At 42.9% G+C, this 23,295-nt stretch overlaps 1 long non-coding RNA gene across 1 annotated transcript; it reads left to right on the top strand.

Moving 5' to 3' along the window:
* Window positions 1-18,803: 18,803 nt before the first annotated feature.
* On the top strand, window positions 18,804-23,094 carry LOC125435252. Its single transcript, XR_007244876.1, has 3 exons — window positions 18,804-19,112; window positions 21,814-21,862; window positions 22,638-23,094. It is a non-coding gene; the product is annotated as an uncharacterized LOC125435252 (long non-coding RNA).
* The last annotated feature ends 201 nt before the right edge of the window (window positions 23,095-23,295 follow it).

The following is a 23,295-nucleotide window of genomic DNA, read 5'->3' as shown; positions in this document are numbered from 1 at the left end:
ATTATCCCCAGGAGCTGGAGAGAGCACAATTTTAATGGACATGCAATGGCCAATTTTCACATTCTTGTATCTTAGTAGAGGGAAAAGGAATAGACTGTTTATTTTGCTGAACAAAGTCAAAAAGAATCAGTACTTCTGGGCACATGAAAATATGGTCTCTGTGAATTTCAGAAGACAGACTACAGTGCCATTGTATTGGTGAGATTGCAGTTCCCTGAATCTTGATCTTCCACATTTTTACTAGATTCTTTGTAAGTGGGGAGTCTCAAATTGGTATTCTAGAGTAGTATGTTTTAAAACATTCAGTAACCTTCTTTATTTCTACATCAACTTACCTGCTGAGGAACCCTTTCAAAACTACTATGGAACCCTTTACTGTTTCCAAAGATTTTAGTTTAGGATGCATCACCAGTTCAAACAGGCCACTGACTCAGTCTCCTCTGCCTCTTGCTGAGCCAAAGCAGCATCCTAGAAATATACAAATACGCTATTGTGTCATTGCGTTGATGGGGGTAACTGGTAGTGGTGAATCTACAAACTGGTAGATTGTCCTTCAGGGAAGTCATTACTGGTCTTCTTGTTGCGGAAGAACTGAGAAACTTCAGCGGAATCCCAAGGTTCCCCTTGGGCATAGTTTGAAAGCCATTGCCCTGGACTCTGTGGTGTTGATGCTACACTTTTGCCCCACTTGGCCAGATGCCAAGTCAGACTATAGACTTATCAAGATCAGTACTGTATCCTCTGACTGGCAGTATCTCTCCAGGGTCTTGCGCTGAGGTCTCTAACATAATCTTGAGTCCTTTTAACTGGAGATGTCGTGGGCTGAACTTAGGACCTTCTACACACAAAACAGATGCTGTACCAGCTGACCATGGTCTTCTCTTGTTACATCCCCTCTGCATTTATGTTCATGAATCCCTTACACATCACAGTCTTACTACCAACACCATCCTTGAGAATCAGATCTCAGGAACAGAAAAGTCTGATTTGGAGCATACTAGTTCATAATGGCCATGTCTCTTTTTTGTCTAATAGTGACATTACTATCCCATCCTTCCTCCAAGAAGCTTACAGTGGTAATATCTGCTTCTCCATCTCGATTGTATTACTGAGGGAAAGGGCGAATGGACCAAGATTACTTAGTGAACTTCATGACTGAGAGGGGATTTCATCAAGCAGTCCCGTTCTAGTCAAGTACAGCCCCTACACTAGTCTGGGTCTCTCTTTGCCCATACGTGTATTCCTTCAAATAAAAAGCAAGCTGTTCAAAACTTACATTTCTACCCATTTGGTTTTATTCCTCTTCTTCCCACATTGTCCCAAACATATGCAAAAATGAATGTGAAAGCTAATAGCATCCAATTAAAGTGAAATGATTGGCTTAGTTACTACTAACAGAGTAAATAAAAATCATCCAATAAGAGAGCAACAAATCGAGGCCCAAACAAGTTCTCCCTAAAGGGTAACCGGATTCACAAGCAGCTTAAGGGAATCGTTACAGCATGTTCCATTTTAACACATGAGTTCCAACCAATTTCATAAAGCCAGAGTACTTGCAGTTTACAACCCAATCTGAAAATTTGTTGCATGTAAAAACTACATTACAATTGCTGCAGCAACATCATGTCAATCAATTCCATGCTGTTGTGCAGCTCCCTCAGTGAGGGATATGGACTGAAAAAAAGATGCTCCTAAATTGTTCCCAGTAGGTTCAATGTGAGGATTTTCTGCCTCAAATATCAAAATGTCTTTAAATGGTCCATTTGCTCATTTTATCCCTAGACAGTGTTAAAACAAAGAACTTGTTTGCAATATCTGGTGAAAATTGCATTGTTTCCTATAGCCAAGAAACACTGGGAGCAAAAGAGAGCAAATTTATTAGAAATAACAGTGCTGTTCTAAGCAAAATTGTAATTTTCTAATCTTATTGTCTTTGATGGACTCAGAAGGGTGCAGCTCTGCTTTATGTCTGCACTCTTAGCCAAACAAAATTCTGTTTTAATTGATTATGAGAATGAAAAATATAATCCATGTCAGCAAGGCTGTTGAGACACTTGTGAAGGATAAATTTATTGTCCTTTCACCTACTTGGAAAAAGGAGCCGAATTAGTCTGGTCTGTTCCCTTGTATGGTTGGGGGAATTATCTGGGAACAGAGCTGGAATGCAAGAGGAGGGTAACTAATCTCCATCAATGTATACAGAGGTCTGTGCCCCCCACCCCCAAAATCTACTCAAAACCAGGATTGAAAGGAAAAGGGTTACAATTTTATTAAGGAATTTTAAAATAATAAAAATACACTCACAAGTTGGCAACCTCATACACAGAATTTTAAGGTTCCTAGGAAAATACAGAGATGAGTATATTGTCAAAGGCTTTCACAAACGGATTCCACTGGTGGTTGTGGGTTCTCCAGGCTGTGTAGCCATGGTCTGGTAGATCTTGTTCCTAATGTTTCACCTGCATCTGTGGCCGGCATCTTCAGAGATGTATCACAGAGAGAAGTCTGTTATATGCTGTGTCCAATGAGAAGGGAATGTTTAGTGGGGTATATCCATGTCCCAGGGTGGGGAACCAATCAGTAAGGCTCATTCCGCACATGCAGAATAATGCACTTTCAAACTGCTTTCAGTGCTCTTTGAAGCTGTGCGGAATAGCAAAACCCACTTGCAAACAGTTGTGAAAGTGGCTTGAAAATGCATTATTTTGCGTTTGCGGAAGGGGTTTCAGTGTCTGAGTAGAACTGCAACTGTTTTTACCACACACAGAGGGATACCATGTAGGTTTGTTTCTCAGGTGTCAAGGTGCTTTGAACCAGCCTTGTTTAGTTCCCAGCCGTTCTATATCTTAAAGCAAAGCACTGTCTCTCAGTCAGGGAATAGAGATCAGCTACTTCACTGCTGAGATAAATAAGGATTGCACAGTTAGTAGCAGAATTGCTGTTGGTGGCCATTCTAAAGTTCCAATGCTCCAGATCTGATTTCAGGGCCTTCTTCTTGTTCATGCTTCCGCCTTCTTTGCAAAATCTCCTTGTTTTGTTTTCTTTAAACCCTCCAGGGAAGCTGGTGTTGCTATTTTTTTTAAAGGAAGCTACTCAGTGTGACATTCCCCCAGTTTCATTTTGAAAGGTCAGGCTGAGAGAGAGCTGGCAGTTGTATAGGAGCTGTCCTCTGTAAAGAAAGTCTTCACCAGCCAGGCGGAGACTTAACCCTGCCATCGGAAAAACTAACACTGTCACTAGGATATGGAGAAACCATGGTGAAGAACTAGCAACAGCCCAACCACGGCAGAGTGAGCAGTCGGCATCTGCTCGGCGGGCCTTTATCGTGTAGTGTTGTTTATACGATTCAAAAACGCGCAGGACAATTGTTAAGATGATGTAGACAAATTGACTCAAATTAGTTTTGCACGGGGCAGGCAAAGTTTAAATGTGTTGAGTCCAGACACATAGCAACAGTCCACAGTACTTTGGGCAGAGAGTATATTGAAACTGCTGATGTTAAACAGGGGGCGGGGGTGGGGTGGGGAGAGAGTATCTTTGGAGACCCGCTGAGCACTGTTGCATTTTAAAACTACCATCAACTTTTACCTAAAATAGGATTCCTACTAAAGTTTGCCTCAGCAGTCTGTGAGTGAATTTTCCTGTGTTTGGATGCTGTCATCTACACTTTTACTTTTTGAAGCGTTTGATGGCAAACAAGCCCCCATAGAACTGGTTTTTTTAAAAAAAAAAGATTTAAAGGATTTTGAGATTGTTTTTTGTTCCCTGCTTTCAGTCAAACTGTCCCAAATCCTACAGCACAATACACCAGCGCCCTATGCCACCCACAGACCTCCAAGGGTGAGCATGTTATTGTGTTTACAGTAATCTAATTACACCAGGCCTTCAATTCACAGCCTGCTTTGTTATACAAGCTTTCTACTTCCAATCAGGGTTTCATTTTTTTAAAAGAATCTTTTAAAATAACAGGGTAACAGAGAAAGGGAGAAGAGTGGGGGAAGGGAATGGGAAGGAAATAAAAAAAGGGAAAGTGGGCACAATCCAGTAAAAATGAGTTGTGACTAATCACATCGTGTTGTTTTTAAGACTAATGTTTGTTGAATTCTGCCTAGCATGTGATATTCCACATTGCCCTTTCTTCTCATTAAAAATCCACACATCATATTTTATTAGTTTTCTTTGGAACAGTAATGTTGTTTTTTGTTATAGCTTTCTAGAAAAATACTTCCTGTGGGGAAATATGCATTCCCTTGAAATCAGTAGACAGGCCACAGCCAGAAATATTATTGTGGGGTGTCTTAAGAGGGTACATTGGGAGGGGCACTTGAATCAATGAAAAGTTACATATAAATACTGTAAGCTTACTTTGCTGACCTAAGCAGAGTTAGTCTCTTCTACTTACCGCTGAGTGCTTCATAAGAACATAAGAACATAAGAACAAGCCAGCTGGATCAGACCAAAGTCCATCTAGTCCAACTCTCTGCTACTCGCAGTGGCCCACCAGGTACCTTTGGGAGCTCACATGTAGGATGTGAACGCAATGGCCTTCTGCGGCTGTTGCTCCCGATCACCTGGTCTGTTAAGGCATTTGCAATCTCAGATCAAGGAGGATCAAGATTGGTAGCCATAAATCGACTTCTCCACAAATCTGTCCAAGCCCCTTTTAAAGCTATCCAGGTTAGTGGCCATCACCACCTCCTGTGGCAGCATATTCCAAACACCAATCACACGTTGCGTGAAGAAGTCTTTCCTTTTATTAGTCCTAATTCTTCCCCCCAGCATTTTCAATGAATGCCCCCTGGTTCTAGTATTGTGAGAAAGAGAGAAAAATTTCTCTCTGTCAACATTTTCTACCCCATGCATAATTTTGTAGACTTCAATCATATCCCCCCTCAGCCGCCTCCTCTCCAAACTGAAGAGTTACCGTAATTGATAGTCTGCAATGTTGTTCCATCCAAGGATTCCTTTTGGCTAAGACCAAATGTATGGTTTGATTAAACTTTTTTTTTTTGCATGTCACAAGCATAAAATCATAACCTCCACAGTGGTAGCAACAGTGTGTCAGTCAGCTAGGTGTATCCTTAGGGAGCCTCAACAACCACTCAACCACCTTGCACGTACTGGTGTGATAATGGGACTTAAATACTTATAATTTTATTGTGCGCAGCATATTTGAACATTTGGAATGGACAAATTATCAGTGGATCTTCTAATCGCATGTCTACAATGGGGAAAACAAGGAAGTACTGAGCCAGTAAGCTTATATTTTCACTAAAGGGAGACATCATTTTATTTCCTTATTTAACTGCCGGTAAAGAATAAGTGCTGAAAACAAATTCTCTTTTTGCTCGCATGATTTAAATTAATCAATACCCATATGGAATACAACTGAAATATTGCTTTGCAATCTGGTCCTATGCATTTTTGCTTAGAAGCAAGTGAACTGAGTTCAGTGGAACTTACTTCTAACTTTAGTTTCCGTATCATTGAAACCCATGTCATTGAATCACCCTGGCAGTGCAATCCAAAGGGGGAAATCAAAACCTCTTAGGAGGCAGTGTGACCCCGGCACAAGTGGCATTTACACTGGTAAGGTATTTATGCCTGTGCAGACACACTTGTGTGTGTGTTGGAGAGCTGCTCTGTGGCGCAACACCAGGGTGCCAGTGTAGCCATGGTGGTAGCACTCCAACACAGGAACCTGTACTGGCACTGAAAAGGAGGTTCCTGGAGGACAGGGGCAGTTTTAGTCAGCTTCCTGAACCTTTTTGGCTTGGGAATGCCTCTAGTTGCCAGCGTGAACTTACACGGCAAAATCAGTGGTGCATGCCACTGGGCGACATAGGCCACTTTCATGGGGGAAAGGGAGCAGTGCCACTGTTGGCTTTCTGACCACACCACGGTAAGCCTCTTAGGAGGCTGCGTGGCTGTGTTGTGGCTGTACCATCTCCAACCATAGCACAACTACCTCCCTCCCCCAGACCACACTGAGAATCTTTTAAAGACATTGTCTGAATAGGTCACATTGCCTGACTTAATTTTCTCATGGATGCATCAGAAAACCAAAGAAAAGGGCTTAGAAAGCATGGGAAATGCTTTTTAGCATACCAATACTATGTGCGTATTCAGAGTCATTGGTGCATATCCAGAACACCATTAAAAGTAGCTGTGTGCTTTTGACTATGCTACTGGAAATCAGTAGAGATTTCTATTAAATAAATCATAGCAAACTGTCTTACTCTGAGCTAGATAGTATATTGACCTCTACTGGGCATTTTGATTGAAAGTGACTTCCTCAGACCTAGTAGCCAAGATTCTTAAGTAGAGAGCTCAGAGTCTGGGCCAGTCACTTTTTGCTGCCTGTAAAGCATGTGTTCTTCTACAGTTCTGTGCACAGGGGAAAAATGCTTATCAGACTTACCCTCACTTTATTGTATACATTATGAAATGCTAAGACGTTACAAACCCAATCCATGGACATGCCAGCACTGCCATCTAGCTGGCCAAGAAATATTGCTTCTCCAGAGAGGACTGTATTTTTATGGCTGTTGTGGATTTTCTGGGCTGTGTAGCTACAGGCTGGTAGTTTTTGCTCCTAACATTTTGCCAGTTGATTCCGGCCATGAATGCCTTCAACAATAAACTGCATCTTTATTTGCTTTATCTACTTCTAACTGCGCCTCTCCAAAACAGTTTGTGACAGCTTACAATAATTAAATGTATACTCAATTTGTTTATTTAGAACATCTCAATGCCACCTCTTCAGAGTCCTGTTCAAGGTAGCTTACAATTTAAAGACCAATCAAAAATTATTAGCAAAATGTATAAACTGATATTAATTTTCAAAACGGAAATGGAATTTGTTAAATTATATGATAAAATGGGCAAATAATTTGGGGAGAAAACATTGAGTTACAAAGTTGGGAAACCTGTTGAAATGAATGAATGAATGAATGAATGAATGAATGAATGAATGAATGAATGAATGAATGAATGAATAAATAAATAAATAAATAAATAACCAACCCTGTTGGGTAGTCATGTCAGTTGTGATTTGACAGCACTTCACACACACAATACATAGTTTATTCTAAAGCCAAGGATAGGGACTAAAATGTTGTATGAATTTGGTTGGGGCTTTGAAGAACTGCGTTTTGCTTTCTTTTGAAAAACAATTGGCTCAACTGGATCCAGTAGGTTGCTCAGTGAAAGTCAAGATGCAAGAGTGCCATCTACTGTCATTTTAACAGTACTGTCTCAGCCAAAACCCAGATCACCAAATGGGGTGTGTCTTCCACACAGGGATAGCACTTTGGGGCTTCCCTCTTGCCTGTGGAGCTTTATCACAACAGCAACAGGGCGCCTCTGTATGGCAAGCTTTCCTGCAGTTTCTCTGCCCAATTCCTGAAGCTGTCCACCAGCACTTTTGCAATTTTGAAAGACATTATGGTACTAAAATACAAGCAGCAGTGGATTTATTGGAGCCACCCTGCTGGCACAAGGGGCAAAAACCTTATTGGAGAGGAGAAGAAATGGCTGTGATGGGAACAGATTTGTGGAAAATGGCTGTGCAGCAGCCATCCACACTGCACTGCAAACTTTCCCAAAACCTTGAAGCAGAGTAGGTTTGAGAAGAATTGGAAAAGAGATTGGGGAAACACCCAGACGTGAATGAATGGCTCACAATGTTGTTGGGCAAGCAGGTAAAAAGCAACAACTCCCCCCCCCCCCGCCCACCAAAGCATTAAACGTGGGCCAGATAACCCTTGTGGGAGACCCCAGAATACTGTCAGATTCCAGACAATATCTGGAGACAGGAAATAGACTTCTTTTTCAGAAGGTTCAAGGCAACATGACTTGGATCCCAGTCGGGGGGGGGGGGAACCTTTCATAGGAAGCGGTGAAGCCTATGCCAGTATGGGTACCCACCCTGCTGGCACAAGGGACAAAAGTGGCGGCAGAGGGAGGAGATGTGCAGGCAGACACCCTGTGGCCCCACAGCACCCAACCTGGAAGCTGCTGCCCTTCTCCAACTCCGCAGGCGCAAAAAGCATGCCAGGTTTCTGAGAGTGGGCCAGCGGGTGGACCTGACCTTAGTTGACTTCCACTGCCCACCCTGCCCCGGTGACCCAACTTGGCTGGCCTGGGACATATGCCACATTTTTCATGGCATACATTAATTATCCCTTATGGGGGATTTTGCCTGACTGGGTTTAGTGTCTGCAGTTTTGGGCTTTCTGTACTGTGGAAAAGCCATTTGGAGGCAGGAGGGTGGTGCCGCAGTGGCGCTGCATCCCACTGCTCGAGTTCTCTGGATTGGGCTGTAAGTCACCATTCATGGATACTTGTGCGTTTTTCTGTTCTACTGTTTTACTGTATTTAGTTTGGACAGCTTTTGCAGGTTCAGCAAAGCAATAAATTTTCCTTGCTTCTTTCCTAGTCCATTCCTAATGTTTGTAATTTCCACTGTTAATTAAATAACCTGTGCTACAATGCAACTTGATTGCATTGCTTTATACCATGTAACCTGCCTTGAGTGTCACTGAGAAAGATGCAGACTGTCAATGAAATTTAAAAATAGAAATGTTCTGGTTGTAAACCCCACTGTATAGACATAAGTAGGATTCTGAGTAGACCTGCTTTGGATTTCTCCCTGTATTCTCATCTGCAATAAAAAAAATGGACAATCAACACAGAACAAGAAAGCAAAATAATCCATCACCATCAATTTCCTTCTTCCCTTCTGACTGTTGTGTAACACTACAGACCTAAGAAGAAGTAGATCCTTCTAAGCCCATTGACTTTAACAGGTTTAGGAGGGTGTGACAGTCTGGGATTGCAGCATTGGCCACTAACAGAAAGGTAAACAGGAAGTGACAACTCTCTACTGTGAAGACAAGGGAAAGAATGGAGGCGAGATCTCTGTAGGAATCTGTCTGCAATTTATGTCTGCAATGCTTCGTTCAGAAGTTAAAGTTGGTTTGGGGGATTTTATTGCCTAGTAAGGATGCTAAGAATTGCAGCCCAGCTTTGATATTCAGTTATATTGTGTCATTAAGTACACAACCAAACTAGAAGGCGAACTTAAATGTTGCAATTATTTCAGTAATTTCAGATAATAACACACTACAGGTTTCTCACTGATTTATTATTACATGTGTGTAAAGCGCTGAAACATTTCATTATAGTCCTCTTATCTGGCATACACATTTAACTTCCGTAGACTATAGTGGAACTTCGGTATATTGAATGGGAGCTGTCATTGCAACTCATCTGACTGGGCAACTGCATTAATAAATAACATTGCTTTCTTTACTCTTGTCTTTCTACTGTGATTATTTTGGGCTAGGGGATCATTGCAGTTTTATAAGATAAAAATCATGGCATACTTATAATTCTTCCATTACAGAAAGAGGTCTGTGCACCTAACCTATTGTTTAAATATTCAAGTCAATCCTGCTGTAATCTTCAATTTTACCAAATTAGTTGTGCTGGCATTGGTGGTATCTAAACTTGCGGTCCAAAGAGCTGAATCACATCATGGTTACCCACAGAACCTCCCTAGAGAAAAACATGGAATTGATACCCCTCTCATCCACCCTATACTCGGGGCTTCTGCAGCCAGAAGGACAGGAAAAATCCATCTTGGATCAAATCGGAGACCCATATTAGGATTAAATAGATTCAAATACCATTTCATGATGAGACAGTCAAGTTGCCATGAGAAACTATGACACGCCTTAATTTAGGGAAGTCTTGTGACTCCACAGGATCTCCCCACAGCCAGCCCAAATGAATTACTGGTACCTGGAAGACAATAATGTTACACTGCATTCCCAATTAGAGTGTCACCAATCTGCCTAGTATTCTAATCAAGGCCTTAATCAGTGGAGGCATAGCTACAACGTGCGGGGTGGGTGGGTGGGGGGACAAACGCCAATCAGCAAGTCTTAATCAACAGGTCTTTTTCCCCAATAGCAACCCTCGGAGTAACTTATGTACCCAGAAAACTTGGTTCCTGCTACTAGCAGAATAAGGTATGAATTGTAAAGACCATTTTCAAACTGGCATTTTGTGTTGTAGTCCATGAACATCTGGAGCACCACAGGTTGGCCACCCCTATTCTAGATAGTACTGCCACTGGCATGGTTTGGAAATACAAGGTGATAAAAGCCACTCTAAATTTTTGAATATAAGGTTAGCTAAATGAGGGGTTCTGAAGTGATCATTTCTGAATAGTTTAAAAAACCATGATGAAAATTTGGGATTGTAGAATTGTTGTTTTGTTGATTAAACTATCCAAGTTGTACACCCAGTCCTTCACTGAACCATTGATGCTTGAGTTATTCAATAAATCATAAGAAACCAGAATGTGACCTATCATACGTTTTGCTCCTAAGACCTACATCTCCCACTTGAAACATTTTCAGCGCATTAGCAATGATCTCTCCTGGAAGACGTTCTTTCCCTCTCGTGGAACATGGGAAGGGAGAAAATGGCCTGTTGTTGCTTACAGACAGCACGCCTGCCCCCCAACCCAAAGCAACTGCTGCCAGGAACAACAGATTACCCAGGATAATACAAACCCTGAGATTAGCTCCACATCAAACTCCATTGCCAACTCTGGCCGTTTCCCCACTTCAAAAAAAAAAAAAAGCTAAGGCAAACTGGTCTCGCTTGACCAGCTGTTTTTCAGCGCAAGTTCGTACACCCCATCGCAGCTTGTGCCTTCTGAAAGCTTCGCTGTCTTCCACGGCATCAGAAATGTGGGTCTCTTTTCTGATTGGCTGGAGCCCCACTGTGGCCAGATTGGACAGTAGCATCACTAGGAGAGGGGGCCCACACTCTATGAGGGTTTTTCTAAAAGACGCTCTTGCAAACAGGAGTGGAAATTATGTGTGCTAATGGGTTTGAAGAGCTCCAGAATCGAGGTGGCTGCGCTGCCACCGCCACCACCGTGGGGAGTGCCGCTGGATCGTGGGTTACTTGCCGTAAGTAGCCCGCATCAAACAGGGAGTGGGGAAACGGCCTCTGTCCTCTATACTTAAGCCAAAAAACACTCCCAACTTTCTAGCATGAAACTGCCGAATTGGAATTCTCATGCTGGCTTGATATTATCAAGTTTGCACTCGATAATGACTGCTGATGCTTTAGCTCACTACACATGGTAATTGCCCCTCCTTTTAAGTTTATGTACACTGTTACTCTTACTGACTTAGGTTTATGCATACTGTTCACCTGACTGATTTGTCAGCAGTTGGGAGAGGTTCACACCCACTCTGATTGGATCATTTATTCTTTGGATTTGATCTTGTTTGCATTTGTGCTCTGCAATATAATGCAACTCTTCCACTGCTGGGTCCTTTGGTTTCTAATAACTCTCCCTTATCCCTTGGTCAGTTTGTACGAAGAAAGAAAGAAAAAAGAAAGAAAGCTATTTATATACATTGTCTTTCTCCCAGCATAGTCAGGATCCTAGATCAGTGACAGCAACAAGTGCAAACAAAAATAATCACCTGTTAAAATAATTAGAATGGGTAATTAAAATAGATAAGCCACAGCCTTGTGATTAAATTAATCCCGTGACTCTTAGCCATCGCTCCCGAAGTTCCACCCTCCATAGCTGCCAGCAATAAAAAATCATAATCAATGGTAAAAATACAGCCCACACATTAGGACCATAAGCGATCACTTAAAAAACCATTATAACCCAAAATCACAAATACAAACAGGCAGAAATAAAACAGAAATAAAACTAATAATCCAGCTGCCGGGATGGGGCTGGTGGGGACACTTAAAGCTTGAGAAGACTGACCCCAGTCAGACCATGGTGGAGAGTAGTTTCAGAGAATAGCTGTGCTGGTTCGTGGCAGATTAGCTAGTTCCAAGCCCAGTAGCACCTTAGAGACCAACATGATTTACAGGGTATAAGCTTGTACGAGTCAAAGCTCCATTCATCAGATAGGAAGCAGATGAGGGGGGTATGGGTGGGCAGGCATCTAGGAAGGCATGAGGGGGGAGCCCTAAACTTAGGATGGCTGTGATCTCCCCCCGCCCCACATTGCTTTTTTAAAAATATCCATCCTGATTAATTATGTGTTGTGTTATATTGAACAGTCCTAATAAACGGTATTACATGGCTTTGGGTTTTTGGCATTGGCTTTGGACCTTCATGGTGACCTGCAGTCACTAATAACCTGTGACACAAATTTTGTATGTGCCAAGCCTAATTCTTCTATAGCTGTACGATTCAAACAATTTGCTTCCCAGCCCTCTGGCTATTTGAACTTGATGCAGTTGAACCAGTACTGCTTTATTTTTGTACACCTCTGCACCGGGAATGTGCAGAGGCTGGCTTTGCGTCATCCATTGCAAACTTCCTACCACATGACGACAATCACAACTGTACAAGTGCAGTGTAGCACAAGGTTCTTGAGATCATTTCAACAACTAATTAGCCTGTATGGGGTGTTGGCTGCTGCCTGACCACCTACAAAAAATGGGATCTAATCTCATCTGCCTGCCTTCTTTCTTTCTGTGGAATGGTGACCTGCAAATTTGCTAATACCAAGGAGCAAGGCTGAGAGAAGCATTTGCTTGAGGGGCACTGGAAGACAACACTGGGCTCGGGACCACTGAGAAGCCCCAAAAGTCAGCTGCACAACAGTCCATATTAATTCCCTGTCATGGCTTAATTGGAAATTTAAGAGCATGCCAGATAATGAGGCTGAGGACACCTTTGGGACCTACTGCTAGAATAGGCAGTACTGGATTAGACGAAGCAATGGTCTGATTCACCTTTATGTGACATCTGACCACTCTTTATATTTTAACTTCTGGATATTTTTAATTTGTAGTTAAATGCTCGTCATACCTCTAGGTTGACAGAAAAGACTATCTGTTGACTTTTCGGCCTATTTTACAGTTACTGAAATCACACAGCCTATGTCAGGGGACATGGAACAATCGTCCTGTAGTTTGCCTTTAGGGTCCCTGTAAAAGACCCTATGGATTGCCATAAAAGGGCAGTCCCAGTGGTGGGATCCAAAAGTTTTAATAACAGGTTCCGATGGTGGTGGGATTCAAACAGCGGCACCGCCGCACACACGCACCTCCAGTCCCTATTGGGCAGGGAGGTTGCCTTAGTAACCCCTTTTCGGCACTCAGAAAAAAATTAGTAACCACTTCTAGAGAAGTGGTGAGAACTGGTTGGATCCCACCTCTGGGCAGTCCTAGTCAAAATGTTATAAAATGAGAGATGACAAAGAATGCAGACTTGAGATGCTAAAGATCTTACTACTTTCAGGTCAGCCATTCATATTAAAATAAACAAATGCAAAACTTTTTGGCTGACGGTCTGGTTCATAAAGATCTGTGAGACTCTGAGCAGCCACGATAGTTTTGGAAGAAGAAAATTCGTAGGAGCTGAGGAAAGTTCATAGGAGCTATGTATAACTTGATTATCCATTGTTAGCATTATCTATTGTGTGGAGCAGGAATATTCTGCAATAAAGTGCAATCATTTCTGAACAACTGCTCATTTACTAGGATGTCTCATAAGCCTAAAGGAAATAAAATTGCTGCGATCTACCTAAAGCTAAAAAATATAAACACTTATTTAAGTGTCTCAAGCAACCGCTTGTCACAAAAAACTGCATCACTTTCACCTATTTCAGCTTATGATGAAGAAAGCATGTTTGAAGAAACAAATCCAGCAACATCTGGTTGGATCCTTGCCCATCTTGACAAAACAGGATGGTCATGCTAGTTCAATTATTGAGGGGAACATAAACACATCCCTGCAAAAGAGGGGCATGCATGTTATGGAAGGCAAGATTCTCCACCCATTAATTTTCAAGATTCAGAGTATACTGAATAAAGACTAACAGTATTTATTCCACAGTGAGCTTTCATATCTAAGTTTGAATTTAAAAATTCAAACTTAGATAATACCTGGAATTGGCTAGCATATATTTTCCATTTCAGGGGAGGGGCATTATGTGATTGTTCCACAGAATCTAGTTCTTACAGGTGTACATTTCTTTGACTCCAGCCTGGTTTGAGAGACAACATATGGATTTGGGGCTTAGTGGATGAGCATCTACTATGTATGCAGAAGGTTCCAGGCTCAAAATTTGGGATCTTGTTAGGAATTTATAAGTGCCTGTTTCATTCAGTCAAGCAAGAGTTAACTGCTGAAGTCACATCCTTAGAATCACATGAATCTCTCCTTTCTTTTTCCAGCAAAACAGGAGAGGCAGAAACCAGAGGTGTAGCACCAACGGGGTGGGGCATGACGCCCCAGGCGGAGCCGTGGCAGAGGCGTGGCCAGGCCAGGAGGAGGTGTGGCTGGGGGCATTCTGGGGCGGGGGTGGGTGATGCTGCAACAGGGGCACAGGGTGCTTGTACGCCTCGGGCGGAGTTTCCCCTCTGGCAGAAACACAGGCACAGATTGACTACACTGATACCCAGACTGAGCACCTGTAGATAGAGTTTGCTGTTCCTATATTTAAATACATTTGTTATCCATTAAAATTCTATAAAACAACACACACCTTTGCTCTATGATTTGCTCTGCTAATTCACTGTAATACAACAGATCTCCAGTTAAAAGGGTCAGGGAGTAGGGACAGACTCTAGGAAGCAGCTGCCAGCCAGAATACACAATAGTGACCTGGATAAGCCAGTGGCTTGATTCAGTAAGGCAGTTTATTCTGCTACCCGGGGTAATCTTGCCTCCAGAGGTTGGTCAAGCTTGACTTCCTGATGAGTTCTCTGCTCTTTTTGTCACTTTTTGATGCTTCATTTAAGCTCAAGAAACCTCAATATTCTCTTCTAAGACAATGACACGGGAAGCAGACTTATTAGTATTTAAGCAGACTGGCCAAATTTTTATAGCCTAAGATCCTTCTCCTACTTATTTTAATTGCTTGTTCTTTATCCCTGCTTTTCTTGTTAAAAGGTACTAATGGTGGAAGGTGCCCTAATCCCACAAGGGGAAGGGCAGTCTATGGCAGATTCCACATGGGCCAAAAACAGTGGTGTGAAAACAGTGTAAAACAGTTTAAAACAGTGTAAAAGGGTTTACATCATTTTCACACTGCTGTATTTGGCCCATGCAGAATCCACCTATGAGTAGAATAAAATAAATACTAATCTGAACAGAAAGTCAGTCTGCAGGCTCTACATGGCAACACCAATCATTATCAGCACAGAAGATCAGTGCCTCAGGCCATGCATGGTTTCCATATGCTGCTCCACCAGGATCAAGTAAAAGTATAAAATGTATACTTTGCATGTGCTGTAAGAGAAAGAAATCAACGAGTGCAGGAGCAAGAACCTATGTTCTTAGAAATGTGGGGTAGAAAATTTTCTGATGCTGTATTTTCCTATGGAAAAATTTCTGCCCCACATACATGAATATAGTCTGTTTATCTGTAGTTGTTAATGCTGTTGTTCTGCAAATCAGTTTGGTTGGATGGGCTAAATATGGGACATGAAGCATGGACAGTCTTAGAGTTTATATGTAGTCCACGCATGTACACAATGTTTAGTGGGGTATATTGTCCATGTCCCAGAGTGGGGAACCAATCAGTAAGTGTTTGTGTGGAACTTGCTATGGTCGCCACATCTCAAAAAGGATATTGAAGAGATAGAAAAAGTGCAGAGAAGAGCAACGAGGATGATTGAAGGATTGGAGCACCTTCCTTATGAGGAGAGGCTGCAGCGTTTGGGACTCTTTAGTTTGGAGAGGAGGCGGCTGAGGGGGGATATGATTGAAGTCTATAAAATTATGCATGGGGTAGAAAATGTTGACAGAGAGAATTTTTTTTCCTCTTTCTCACAATACTAGAACCAGGGGGCATTCATTGAAAATGCTGGGGGGAAGAATTCGGACTAATAAAAGGCAACACTTCTTCACGCAACGTGTGATTGGTGTTTGGAATATGCTGCCACAGGAGGTGGTGATGGCTACTAACCTGGATAGCTTTAAAAAGGTCTTGGACAGATTTATGGAGAAGTCGATCTATGGCTACCAATCTTGATCCTCCTTGATCTGAGATTGCAAATGCCTTAGCAGACCAGGTGCTCAGGAGCAGCAGCAGCAGAAGGCCATTGCGTTCACATCCTGCACATGAGCTCCCAAAGGCACCTGGTGGGCCACTGCGAGTAGCAGAGTGCTGGACTAGATGGACTCTGGTCTGATCCAGCAGGCTAGTTCTTATGTTCTTATGTTCTTAAAAGGTGTGATTGACTGCATTGTATTGCGGGTGGGGTTTTCAATCCATTTACATTCATATTCACATTTGCATCCCCTGCAGTAGCAACAGTATTAGTGAATGCAAATTAGTGAATGCAAATGCAAAACAAGTTTACATAGGAACCACCAAACGCAGTGCTCAGACACAAATCAAAGAACACGAAAGGCACTGCAGACTATTTCAGCCAGAAAAATCAGCAATAGCAGAACACATAATAAACCAACCTGGACACAGAATATTATTTGAAAACACAGAAATTCTGGACCATTCTGACAACCACTATGTCAGACTACACAGAGAAGCCATTGAAATCCACAAGCACATGGACAATTTCAACAGAAAGGAAGAAACCATGAAAATGAACAGAATTTGGCTGCCAGTTTTGAAAAACACTAGAGTCAAGACAATGACTCATCAGCTCCACACAGACACAGGATGACTATAGACAATCAAAGGGAACAAAGGCCAGACTACTTCTATTCAGATGCCTCACCTATTGACCTTGCTATCTCCATTGTTACTCACATGCTACTCTTCATTGTTATTCAGTTGCCAGGCCACTCCTATTCAGATGCCCTCACCTATTGACCTTCACTTACAGGTATATATACTCCACTTGCTTTCCTTTCCAACTATGAGATCCTCTGAAGATGCCAGCCACAGATGCAAGCGAAACGTCAGGAGAGAATGCTGCTAGAACACGGCCATACAGCCCGGAAACCACACAGCACCCTAATTATTTATTTTGTTTTATAGAATTTATATCTCGCCTCACAAGGGCCACCAAGGTGGCTTACAAAATAACGCGCATATAATGAAAACATATCTTTAAAAACATTAAAATCAATAACACATCATTAACTCAATACCAGAGCTAAAATACACAACACATCATTTACACAATTAATACCAGAGCTAAAATACACATACAAAAACTTAGAAGCTACAATTAAAATACTGGGTAAAAAGAGAGGAACACTGAGGGACCACCAAATGAAACACAGCATTCTGCACCTGCTGGTGGAAGACGGCACCAGGAGACAAAGAGTTTTGGTGCGGCTACTGAGAAGGCCACCTCCAAGGTTGTCACCTGCCTAATCTCAGGAGACACCAGAAGCAGGAAGTCTGAAAATGACTGTAGTGGTTGGGTAGGTTCATGAGGAACTTGTCCACCCAGTCAATCACCTTGCTCAAGATAGGAATAAGATTGGAATGCCTTGTACTCAGTGGTGGGATCCAAAAATTTTAGTAACAGGTTCCCTCGCCAGCCCTCCCCCCCCTCAGCAAAGGGGGCAGAGGCATACCTAGGCAAACCTGAGCCCTGGGCAAAATCTGAGTTGGATGCCCCCCATGCCCCCACCACGACCCCCAAATTTTTTTTTGCACCAGGTCATTTCTAAATCATCATCACATTATAGAAAATGCCCCAACTCACAAATCTGAACACAGCAATGGTGAAACACACAGGTTCTTTGATAGAGACTGGTGAGATAAAAGGTACGAAAGGCTGAGAATCCATGAATTGCAGTACCTGAAAGGGATTAACCCAGTTCAGGGAGTTACATTATTAGTCACAACTGCTATATGGAAACTTCATGTTCAAAGGCAGTATGCCTCTTGGGGAGGCGAGGGCGTGGAGATGGAAAAGCGGACCCAATTAGTAACCCCCTCTCGGCACACACAAATAATTAGTAACCCACTCTCGGGAACTGGTGAGAACCTCCTGGATCCCACCTCTGCTTGTACTGAGTTAGACCATTAGTTTAGGAAGGTCAGTATGGTCTTCTCTGACTGGCAGCTGCTCTCCAAGTTCTCAAGTAGAAGTCTCTACTTTCACCCAGTTCCTGATCCTTTTAGTTAAGGGTGCCAAACACTAAGCCAGGAATGTTGTCTAACAAAGCAAGCTAACCCACCTCTACCCCCTAATATATGTATATTAGCAATCCTTGATGTAATTTGCACCAGAGTCAAATACTCCAAATGTTTATATAATTATGCAAATTATTTCTCAGGTGCTTCCCTCACTAAAATATCGTTACTTCGCCCTACTTATGTTTTTTGGCAAGGGTTTTCATGTGAAGTAATCTTGCCATTTAAAAACGTTTGCCACAATACCCGCGGAGGCTTTAACAATACCAGAGCTGCAGGCAACTGATAATGCCTTTCTCAACACAACATGACAGAAACGGCAGCACCTCTTGGAAGTCCCCCTGACATGCAGCTCTTCAGGTCAAGGAACTCTTGCTAGGGAAAAAAAAGTTGGCAACTAAAAACGCGTCCCAGAAAATTTCTGACGCCTGTTTCCACATACACGCTTTGCTTATATCAATGCCATGTCTGACTCCACATACATGTTATGCTTATGGTCGATGTCATGCCTGTTTCCACACACATGCTGTGCTTCCAGTCAGTGTCACGTTTCCACATATATGCTATGCTTATACTCAGTGTCAGTTATGCGTTGAAAGAAATGGGGGAGGGGAGCGTGTGTGTAAGAGAGAAAGTGAGCGCATGTGGATTACTGTGTGGCCGCCATCCCCCTTCGCGTGGGCTTCTCAGCAGCAGCCACTGACGAGGACCCTGAGGGGAACGGGAGGCCGTTGGGCGTGCGGACAGGCCTAGGCCTAGGCTGAGGCGCCTGCGCGCCCCTCCGAGCGGCGGGGGGCGCTGGGGGCCGGTCGGAGGCGAGCACTCCGGGCGGAGACAGGGCGAGGTGCGTCGGGCGCCACGTCGGCAAGCGTTAAAGCGGCGGCGGCGGCAGCACCAGTACCACCGAAGGGGCCGAGTTTGCTCCGGGGTTGGGGAGCTGTCGGCCAGACCGACCCGGCTGGGGGGACGAATCCCGCGGAGGTGAGGACAAGAAACGGCTTATTCGCCTCCGGGTGGGGGGGGGAGGACAGGGGGTGGGCTCTGCCGTCTTCCCCTCCCACGAGCTTCCTTGCAGGGAGCCGGAATAAGTGGGTCGCTGGCGGACGACCCTTCCCCCCCATATGTGGTCAGGAGTTACCACCATTGAGAGACGCTGCAGCTGTGGGGGGAGCGGGTAGGTGGTGCTGAATTTTGGGGGGGGGGGTATCTTTACAGCGTGGCTTCCAAGCGGTCAAACTGAACAGGGGTTAATTTGTTGCAGGCAGTTCTGCTTAAAGTGAGGAGTCCCTTCTCCTCCCACCCCTTTTCTGTAGTTGTCACATTACTCCATTTGGGATACGAAAAGAAAACGGGGTGGGGGCAAATTTCGTTCATTTAAAGAAAGCGTAGTTTTGTTTAGAGACGTTCTTGGGGTCCCCCCCCATTAAAAGCTAAAATGGCCAGATCAAACGCAATTGGAGTATTAAACATGGGGGGGGGGGGGCGTGTGGTGAAACTCTCAACAATGTCTTTGCACCCCCACCAGCCTTTCCCTGAGAGCCTCTTTCCTTTCTCAGGCTTGTATCTAAGTGGGGGAGGTACAAGGGGTGTGTGAGTGGTGATAGGGCTCTAGTCCTCGCTCCCATCCCTATACGGTCTCTCCTTGGAAAAAGAGCAAGTTGGTTTGTTTCTTTGGTGTGTAAAAAGTATACAGATTTGAAAATGGAAGTGGGTTGGTGGGTAGGCGATGAAAGACAGAAGTTGCCTTCTAGTATGTTCTGGAGAAACTATTTAAACACCTTCAGTTAGAAAAGAGTAACCTACAACGTGGAAGAGACCTTTAGAAGGAAAGGGAAAAAAGGCCAGGCAACACTTCCTTCCACAGCTGTATAGCTCCAGGTTACTTCCCTGCCTCTCATGCCACGTCACTGTTGTGATCTGAGAAATCTCTTTGTGCCTTCAGCCTTGTTCAGTGGACGACCACCCCCCAGTAACTGTTTGCAGTTCTGGTCTGCCTTCAGGTCCTTTGTTACAGTTCCATTAGTGCCAAAAATTATTAGCTGAAAGTATTAATTCAGAAGGTTACTGCTTGTTTGAAAATCTAATGTTCTGGCTCTTTGATTTAGAATGTAATACTTATTGGTGTGTGCCAAATGCCATGCTTGAAAATCCGTGGTTGATAAAGCTGTTTCTGCTAGATGAAGCCATGTTTATGATGTCGCCTGAGCAGTCTTCAGGGATCAATTTGTGTGGCAGATGTCTGGTTGCCTAGCTGGAGACTAGAGCAGCACTTGAGAACTCAGAAGCGTTTCATCTCTGCCCTAAAAAAAGGATACATGACTTATTTATGCTCTGATGGGATTTCTACAGGCCTCAGAAGTGAATTTTGGTGCTCAGCCACACACACACACACACACTTTAATTAGGCTAACAAAACCTGATGAATATCAACCAAAGAATTGCATATAAATCCTTAAAGGGAATAGTCAGTTAGAACTGTGAGGAATCTCTTGGATATAATTGTTGGAAACATTTTTTCTTTTATGAACTGTCTGGGGGGAGGGGAGAGAAGGATCAAACTTTTTCTGAGAATTCAGGGGTGGGGGAGAGAAAATTGCTTCCTCGGCTGGTTTTGGGCAACAGTCCTCTGACTGTCTATTCATAAATGTATTCAGGGTGCAGAATTCAGAAGCACTTCTCTGTTGAAAAGTTTTATGTTGCAAATAATTCCCTCGACAGACTAACAAAAGGCAGAAGTTATGCTGGCTGGTCCTGGCATAAAGAACTGAAAAACACGTGAGGGCTCACTGATATTTCAAGTTTTACTTCCAAAGCATCAGTAGCATTCCGTATTGTTTCAGTAGGCATAAGAAGTGCAGCTATATTTTAATATGAATAAAAACATGTCTAATTTGAGGCTGGGATAGGAAAGAGCAGCTTTCTTAGTCTATCTCTGCAAGCTTGTAAACTGTCAAGAACCCCACCTGTCTGTGGCTCTGGGTTGACTGTTGCAGGTTGATTTCTTGTATTGAAACACCCTATTTTAATGACTAATTATAAATCTTCATTAGGTTTATCGTTTCCTTCCAGTGAGAAAGCTGTGGGCCAGTCCCGTCCCTCAATTTGCCAACTGTTTATAAGTATATCAGTCTTAAAATATGCATCATTGTGTAGTATTTGGCTTCATTCATCTGAAGGCAACTGCGTTTGTGCGAGGCACTCTGTTGCTCTCTTGTCTTTTGCAAGCAGAGCAGTGGGAGTTGAGTGTTCCTTATTTACTTTCATTCCCATCATTGAGGACTTATGAGGGCAGCTCTTTTCTCTTAGCTTTTCTTCCACTTAGCCTTCTCTTTTGCTATGTAGCACCAAAGATTTGAGTTTTTAAGCTGCCTCCCTTTTCTTTTAATTTGCCTGGCTTGTGATGAGGATAAGTGCTGCTAACTGAGCCAACTCTCCCTCCCCTTAGATAACCTTGCTTGCTGTGATACGTGTAGGAATTATTTTACTCAGAACATGGTAGTTGTGGTTGAGCCCATAGTTCTTGCTTCTAGGTCTTCCACTTGACTCCTCCTTTCTGTTTTGAAGACTCGCATTAGTTATGCCACTTCATGAGCTACACAAATGATTTGAATTTCTCTGTATCTGTCTGTGTTGCTGTAGAGATCCATTTTGAGAACTCTGTGTGTGCATGTTATCTTTTCAGATTTCTACATAGGAAATTGAAGTGGAATTTTCGGATTCAGTTATAGTTGGTAAGTTTCATACTATATTGATAAATTTCACATGTGGAAATTAAGCTACTATGAAGGGTGGGGGAGGTCACTTCAGATTTCCTTAGAAGCTAAGCAGGGTTGGTCCTGGCTAGTGTTGCTACTGCAGAGGAAGGCAATGCAAACCATCTCTGTTAGTCTCTTTCTTTGAAAGCCCTACTAGGTAGTATCAGTCAGCTTTGACTTGATGGCATTTTACACAAACAAGTGGAGTTGGTAGACAGGGCAAGAGAGGGTCTATACTAGCGATAATGATCCCTATGTTTGCTGAAAAGTGATAGGGAATAGAATAAATTGCCAAAACCCTTCGTCTACTGTTAAAACTAAGCCAGAACGAGGACCATGAATTTGCATTTCCCTTTGCCAAAGAATATCCCTGCTAGCATAGGACACTGCCCTCGCTTGGTGTGGTTGGAATTTGAAGAGGCTGAAGCATAAGAGACATGAGAGGTGGGAAAACAGTTGGGTGTTTGGGCAAAAATTGGGTGGAAAGAATAATATACACTACACTGGGAAGGACAGGATAGAAATGTACTAGTGTCTTTCAAGCACCGCCTCCTTCCCCATTTGACCACTTCAGAGATTCTTGGGGAAATTGACTTCAGAGGATGTGCTGCTTCTTCTAAGCCCAGTTACTCTCTGTTTTTTCTCTGTTCATTTTTATGGTTCCCTGTGCTTAAAAACTTTGATGCTTAAAGGATGTGTTATGCAGGCTAAATTTGTTTTCTGATTTTTTTGTGCTTGTAATATCTTTCAGTCTCATGAGCAAGACCAGAGACAGCTGTGCGTGTTGAAAATCCAGTAAGTTCACAATGGACTTAAGCAGTTTTGTGTTGATTGTATCGGTCACATCAGAGAAAATGGCTTATTCACAATCCAGTTAAAGTTTCAATAATTTTGAAGCAGAAGTTTTAATAATTTTTGAGGATCCCTCAGTATGGATTGGGTTTAGATGCCAAATGTCCAACAGTCATTATGCTTCTAGGTACGTGTATGTGTGGGGGAAAGAACAGGGCGGTAAAGAGGGCAGGAGAATCCATCCAGAATGCGGCCGGAGCTTTGGAAGAGTTTGGGACCCCATTAAGAATAGACTGAGAGGGGAAGGAGGATTTGTATTTTGAATTTGACTCCCTCTAGACTTTGGCATATCACAACTAGATTTTGAAAGTGAACTTATTACAAAACATTTCTTCTTAATTACAAAACATTTCTTCTGTAGGACTGCATTGGGACTATCTGCTTTTGAAATTAATTTTAAGGTCCCCTGTGCCAGTCTAATATATATACATTAATGCCTTGCAGATTTGAATATATAATGTGAACTCGTTTTGTATTTAAATAAACACCTGTAATGGGATCATTTATAATGCAGTAGTAGGCAATTAATCCAGAATAGTTCGGGTGTCATTTTGATT

The sequence above is a fragment of the Sphaerodactylus townsendi genome, linkage group LG06 (genome assembly GCF_021028975.2).
Source record: "Sphaerodactylus townsendi isolate TG3544 linkage group LG06, MPM_Stown_v2.3, whole genome shotgun sequence".
Taxonomy (NCBI): Eukaryota; Metazoa; Chordata; class Lepidosauria; order Squamata; family Sphaerodactylidae; genus Sphaerodactylus; species Sphaerodactylus townsendi.
Note: the sequence above shows the minus strand (reverse complement) of the source record. Positions and strands in the feature narration are given on the sequence as shown.